This window comes from Echinops telfairi, unplaced genomic scaffold (genome assembly GCF_000313985.2).
Source record: "Echinops telfairi isolate 266 unplaced genomic scaffold, ASM31398v2 ScPeMD7_9;HRSCAF=40, whole genome shotgun sequence".
NCBI classification, from domain to species: domain Eukaryota; kingdom Metazoa; phylum Chordata; class Mammalia; order Afrosoricida; family Tenrecidae; genus Echinops; species Echinops telfairi.
In genome coordinates, this window is record NW_022103906.1 from 55,990,626 (window position 1) to 55,998,083 (window position 7,458).

Consider the following 7,458-nt stretch of genomic DNA (forward strand, 5'->3'; position numbering starts at 1 on the left):
GAGTCACAGGTTACTTCATGCAGAACAAAATGCTTCCTGGGCCGGGGCCATTCCCATGATCCACTGGGGATCAGACCATTATGATCCACAGGGATTTCTCTCTCTGACAGATTTTTGGAATCTTTCTCAATGTGCCTTAGTCTATAAGTTCCACTGATAGAGCAACATGTAAGCATTGCTGGGATCTTTTGTTATCTTTTGTTCCTCAGTAGATTCCAACTCAGAGAGACTTTATAGGGCAAAGTAGAATTGCTCCATAGGGTTTCTGAAGCTATAAGTCTTTACTAATTCATCTTTCTCTCAAGGTACAATTGGTGGGCTTAAACAGCCGACCTTTTGATTAGCAGCACAGTGCTTAGTCCACTGTGTCACAAAGAACTTATTACTTTTTCAGAACAGAGGATATTTTACCCAGAAGTCTCAAGCAAACTTCCATGAATAGCTCCTTGGTCTGAATTTGTCCACACGTGCATGTACAGAACTAATGCAATGGGCTGGTATAGATCATGTTAGAGAAAGGGGCTTGGGGGAGGCAGGAGGAACTTCTGTCATGACATCTTATTTCTCAAATGAGATCCTCCTAATTTCTATGTCCTAGCTTGTCATACTGCAGTGATCTACACGTTGCCGTGACACTAGATGCCACGTCAGCAGGATCACTCATGGTGGACATGCTTTAGGGGAGCTTCAGATTGAAAGAGGGAAAAAGAAAGGCCTTTGTATTTACAAAAACTAGCCCAGGAAAGGAGCCCTGGTTCCGAGCTGGGCTGTGATTCGCAAAGCCTGGTTTGAAACCAGCAGCGGCTCCCATGGGAGAAAGATGGGGCTTTCTACAGTGACAGCCTCAGAGACTCACAGGGACAGTTCTACCCTGACCTATAAGGTTGCTATGAGTTGGCAGCAACTCAGTGGCAGTGAGGCTTTTGTTGTTGTTTTTTGAGCCTATGAAAACCTTATAGATTACAATATAAGCTCTCCTTCTGGCTTGTTTTAGAAAGAGATGTAACCGAGAGGGATCAATCGGCCAAGGAGAACATTGTGGTTGGTGAATTAGAGGCCCAACAATGGCCTGGAGATCCTGGGTGGGATGGATTGGCCCAGTAGCTGCAGTGATGATTTCTAGTATGCTGGCATCTTGAGGGTGTTCTGTGCTGCTGTACGTAAGGTGAGAATCAACCCAAACTGGAAGCTACCTCGGTTCTATGTCGAATTAGCCTTTATGGGTAAACATTCTACCAGAAAATGGAAAAGCAGTTGGAGCGAGGAGTCTATCGATAGTGAAGCTACTGCATGGCAAAACTACTTGCTGTGCTAGTGAGCGCAAGGGCAAGAGAGCGGGAGAATGAGGGGGATACCGAGACACTCGGTTTTCATACCAGGAAAAGGAAAAGGGAGGCACAGACGGAAACGTTGATCATGAAGTTCTGTGAGATAGCTCTTGTCAGGAATCATCGAAAATCATTGCGGTGTATTTGGGTGCTGTCCAGATGAAAAGAGTTAAAATTCTGAAGTGAAGAATTCCAGACAAGAATTCTGAATGGAAAAGAAATGTGTTTACAGGTAATGAATGTATTACAGGTATATTCCTAAACACACACAATCAGCGATGCACCTGGCCAGGATTACGGGACTCGAATTGAAGCAGTCTTACTCAGTGTAGGAAAGAAGACCTGGTGGCCCAGTGGTTAAAGTGTGAGGCTGCTAACCACAAGGTTGGCTGATTGAGCCCACTAGTGGCTTTGTTAGGTTTCTGGGATGGTCTTCCCCAGTTGTTTCTCAACGCCAAAACTCTCATGGGGCAGAAGCACTTTTCTAAGTCCAAGTAACGTTTCTGAGGGAAAGATAGTGCCACTATCCCTGGAAAGTGTGCAAGCCCGCAGTGTGTGTTTGTGTGTGTGAGAAAGAATTCGTGACCCAAAATGGCCACTCCAGGGAAGCATGTGAAAACCACTTGGAAAAATGGCCGGAAAGAGGCCACCCAGAACTGAGAGAGCGTCTGCTCTTGGTCTCTGCTTCCTATCCCCTCGGACCCTCACTTGTTCTTCGTGGCTGAGTTTGGGCATCTGTACGACTCAGTGTTGCTGGTTCCTAGTGTGCTTGCCCAGGGGCCCTTCATCTGCATGCGCAGGTGGCCTTCATCTGTGCACGCCCAGTTTTGAATCTTCCCCATAGGTGTCTAATGGGGGTCTGCTTTCGTTCAAACCCTTTTATGGTGGCATGGCCGGCTAATTTGCATTTAGTATAGGCATTTGTTGGAGTTAACCCCCTCTGTCTCTAAGCTTTCTGTCTGTCAGCTTCCCCAAAGAGGCAGTAGTCCGGTGTCGACTTCTGTGGAGATTGACAGCCTTTGAAACCCCATGAGGGCGGTTCTACTCTGTCCTATAGGGTCACTAGGAGTCGCAATCCACTTGATGGTAAAGGATTTTGTTCAGTGTAGCCATTAGAAAGGGACATCTTGCCCTAGCTACCATTTGATAGTTATTTTGCTCTCTAGACAACTTCTTAAACCACACTGTTGACCTTCAATATAAAACATCGTTGGCTTTTAAATGGTTCAAATGAAGTACAGGTTATAGTGGAATCCCTCTATTCCACTAGCAGTGGTTCTCAACCTTGCTCATGCCGCGAACCTTTACTACAGTTTCTCATGTTGTGGTGACCCCCCAACTATAAAATTATTTATGTTGCTACTTCATCACTGTCATTTTGCTACTGTTATGAATCGGCCAACACCTGTGAAAGGGTCGTTGACTCCCAAAGGGGTCGTGACCCACAGGTTGAGAACCGCTGCACTACAGGCCATAGGGTGTAAGGTAGTATAGTAGACAAGAGTGTGGCTTTAGGACTTTACCTCCAGAGGTGACACAGGGTGAGTTCATCTACCTAGTCTTCAATTTCTCATCTGTAAAAAGGGGGTAGGGTTTTACTTCCTAATACCTTGTGGGATTTTGTAAGGAGGTTCGAATGAAGTTTGGATCGGCATGAAACATGCTACTTATTCCTAGTGTTTCTACAAAGCTGATTGGGAGTTAGTGGCAAGGCACGTGATCCGGCACACATTCAGGGATAATCATGGTACTGGAAGTAATCCTGGTGGTGCAAACAGTTATACCAAAAGGCAGTTTGCACCCACCAGTTGCCGAGAGGGAAAACACCCCATGATGTCCTCCCATAAAGATCACAGCTAAACTCCCTGCTCCCTCTGCAGCATAATTTTATTCTGTCATATGGGATCGCTGAGAGTAGAAATCTACTAAAGGAGTCATTACCTTAATTTGTTAGTGGTATTTCTCACAAGTGAGGAATTAATTAAAAAAAAATTCCATAGATTCATCTTTATAAAGTGAGACTCCTTCCAACATTTAGGGAATAACCAAATAAATGACATCTTATGTGTCAAAGACAACATTCAAAAGTGGTCTTCTGACTAGCCCAATGCTCCTTCTGGCTTATTCATGGTTCACTGCTGAGAAAAGGTAGACGTGCAGTCCTTTAGCAACGGATCTGGCAAGCAGTACACAATTCTATTTATCAGGGAGAAGGGGAAAAAAGAATTACATTTATCTTACGACACAGCGTTGTGGGGGTTTTGGTCTTGTATCTCTAAGGATAAGAAGTCTTCAACTTCTCCATTGCACTCTGAATTTACTCCTAAAACGAAGACACCCTTTGCCTTGCCTCATATTTGTATTTTAATATTTATTTGTTTTAAATTGATTAGCCGTCCAGTTGGTGATTTGTAATCGTTCCAAATATTTTCCCAACAGGGTTGTTAAATATAGCAACTGGAATTTCACCCTTAAAACAACATTTTATTGTTACGTATAGCATTAAGAAGCCCTTGTTACAATGCACCAGGAAAAGAGGAATATTAGCATATTCATACCTTCAGTTAACCACTACAGCTTCCTATCAGATTGGCTCGCTGTCTGGTCTAATGGCCCCCTTGGAGAATAAAAGCAGTTCCCCAGGATTGCTGTATTTGAATTCAAAGTGTGAAATCATTCCAAAGTGTGGGGAAGTGGTAAGGGCTGAATAGTGTATCACCACTAGGAAGTGTGGGCAGCAGGGGGTGTAGGCAAATGAGAAAGCACTGAAAAGGAACACAGAGAGGGTGGGATGGAAGGAGTAAACCTACTTCCAATTTAGTCCTGAAAATGTCTTTACCAGAATTCTTTCTTGTTTAAATCGCTGCTGATTTCTCTTGAGTTTAGTACTTAGGCCTGGTTATGCCATGCTAATATTTCTTAATCACGACACACACCAGTTCATTAAAATTTGAACCCAGGCTAATTTCACCTAGGGCATTGTTGGTACTTGATGCTTTCAAATAAGCCAGTCTTTCTGTGATTGTGGGTTGTTTTTTCTCTGCATACTTTAGAAGGGATTCAATGGAGGAGGCATTGCATTTTTTTTTGCAGCCCCCCCAACCCCTACCGCATTGCATTTTTAATACTCGATATAGCCTTCTAAAAAGACTAGGAGTTATAAAAGGTTTATACCAACCTTGTCCAGTAGACCTTTCTGAGACGAGCTGTGTAATTTGTGGTGACCATTCAATAGCCACCAGCAGCATGTGGATACTGAGTGCTTGACTGGTAAGGAGCTCAAGTGAGTGGTGACTGCCTACGTTGGTCAGGTCTAGAGGCTTCGTCATCCTTGGTGGCTTGCTTCTTGGGGTGATGCTGGAAGCTGTGCCACTAGTATTCCAAATATCCGCAAAGTACTCTGGCGTGGGCAGGTTTCAAAGGAGCTTCCAGACCAGAAAGACCTGGTGGTCTACCTTCAAAAAGTAACCGTATGGATCACCATAAAGTGTGGTTCTACATGCGTGCTGTGAACACATCATAGTGCCCACTGCCAATAAGTTGATTCTGACTCATAGCTGCCCTCTCGAGGGTTTCCGATACAGCCGACCTTGAGCCTAGCGGTTCAAACATACTCACTGCCATCGAGTCAATTCTGACTCATTATGACCCTATGCACTCCTGTGGGCTTCTGAGACCATAAATCTTTCCCCCAAGGATTGGTTGGTAGTTTTGAACTGCTGACCTTGCAGTGAGCAGCCTAACACATAGTGATAGCGCCCATCACCAGGAGGAATCAATTGCTAAAGGTCATGTGTGATGTAGAGGGCCAGAGAAAGCAGAGGTGACCCCGGGAGAGATGGACTGGGACCACAGCTGCAGAGAGACTGAAACAAGCTGGGGATTAAGGATGATGCTCGACTGGGCAAGGCTATTCCCTGTGTTATGTAAGAGGTTGCATGAGTGGATGTGAAAACTCACCTCCATTGAGGGAGAGGGGGCTTCGGAAGCTATCCGTCTTTTCCCGAGCACATAGCCTCATCTTGCTCCTGCTCGTGGATTTAAAACACCAACCTTGTAGTTAGAGTCCGATGCTTACCCAACATCGCCACCAGGGCTCCTTTCTATCTAGAAGTTTTATTAAAAATTGTCAGCCTCCTTTTCTTAAAACGCAAAACACGCTTTTTAAAATCCCCACAAGCCTAGCTGTTCTGATTAATACTATGAATAGTTAGTTATATGTTTCTTTCCTGTGTGTTTGTTTTTGAATGGAAATCATTTGATCTCTGTATGACAATGAAAGACAAGTCTAAGAAACCAAATGTACTTGGGCAGCAGCCGCCTGGGATGAATGTGTGTATCGTTTATAGGAACTTGTACTATGCAGTCATTTTCTAATTTAAACTATTGACATAAAAGGAGTGAGCCCGGGCGGTTGAAAATGTGAGGTCAGAGAAGTATGCGCTGCACTGACAGGCTGGCCTTTCAAGTCCATTTTCCTTTGCATTCCCTCCTCCCTCCCCAGGAATCTGGCACCTTCTAGCTGCTCTCTGGGTCGGCAAGGCCTCTAAGGTTTTCCCCCTTAGCCTAGTAGCTCCCAGCTTCCCCAACCTGTGCCCTGCCTTCCCTCACAAATAAAAATTTGAATCACTGGTTATAGCCTTGCTGCATCTGTTGCTAATGTTTTAGATGAAAATATTGAGCCACTGAAAGAATGGGGGTTGGATAAGATATCTAACATTGATGAAATGTTCTGTGCTTGCTGAGAAGTCCCTGGGTGGGGCAAACAATTAACAGGTTTTGCTGCGAACTGAAAGTTGCAGGTTCTTTCTCGCCGCTCAGAAGGCCCTGGGGGAAGGAAGCCCTTTGGAAAAGCAATTGGCTATTGAAAACTCAGTGGAGCACAAGCCTACTTCCCAGTAGTGGTGTCACCAGTTGGAATCACTAAAACCAAAAATTGTTTTGTGATCTAAATACTTAATATGATGCTCTGTAAGAATGTGTAAGAAGAAAAGAATGTGTAAGACTCTCTCTGGAAAATAAATGGTGCTCAACAAGTATTTTTCATACAGCTGAATATTAATAATTTGTTATTATTTACCATGCACCACATGTATTCTCATTATCACAGATTGAACTGAGGCGTTTAATATGACTTCCTCAAGATTAGGCCTACTCTTAATAGCTGGACACTAAATCCGGCCACTTATACTTTTTTTCTGTTAACTGTTTAACGAAGATTATTTGCTCTTCAACTTTCAAAGGGAACTCCTTGCTAAACTGATCTATAGATTTCAATTAGGGGCTACAAATGTATTAGTAGACTGCACTTCTGCCAGTCTTCCAGGAATCATGATGCAAACTTCTGGGGGTAGAGTCAAGTCCGTGAGTGGCTCCTTGGGAATCTCACTCTGTTTAGGAAGTATTTTATTTTGGTGCTTCAACAGCAGCATTAAAAACATTCGCAGCAGTTATTTCCCTGAAGTCTAGACGTTAACTTAAAAATAATGCATTCATTTATATATTAAACTTCAACCATGTTTGCATTTATCAGCCTAGATTGCGAGGAACTGACGATCAGTTTGTGCATTGGTCTACATCGCGGGCAGTTGGGGGGTGGGTGGGGGGAAGAGGGGGTGTTCCTAAGAAACATGAGCCAGTGGCTCCGCCCCCATCTCTCTTTCCAGCCCTCGGAGCCAAAGGTTTCAGAGTACGGGGTGTAAAGACGTAGGCGGGTTTGGCAAGGCTTTGGAAATTATAATATGGCTCCACGATTTTCCACAAAAAGACCACAAACAGCGCTAGAGCCAAAATAGTACTTAAAATAGATCATATCCGGCAGTTGTAGGGCTACAAAGTACAAGCCGTCCGTCCAGTCCACAGAGACTGTTCATGCTCCCGCCCTGCAAAAATCGGGCAGGCGACACGTCGCGAGCGGTTCAGCTGCAGAGGAGGAAGAGCATCACCTGCAGTCCAGCGCGTGGGAAAAGCTGCCGAGGGCGCGGGTAAGGGAGGGAGCTGGAGAGGTGTGCCGAGCCGGGCCCGCAGCCGCTCAGGTGCGGAGGCCTAGGACGCGCCGGCGCTCGCAGAACGCAGCGGCGAGAAGGTTGCGGCGAGAGCCCACGCCACTGGCCGCTCGCCGTCCCGACTG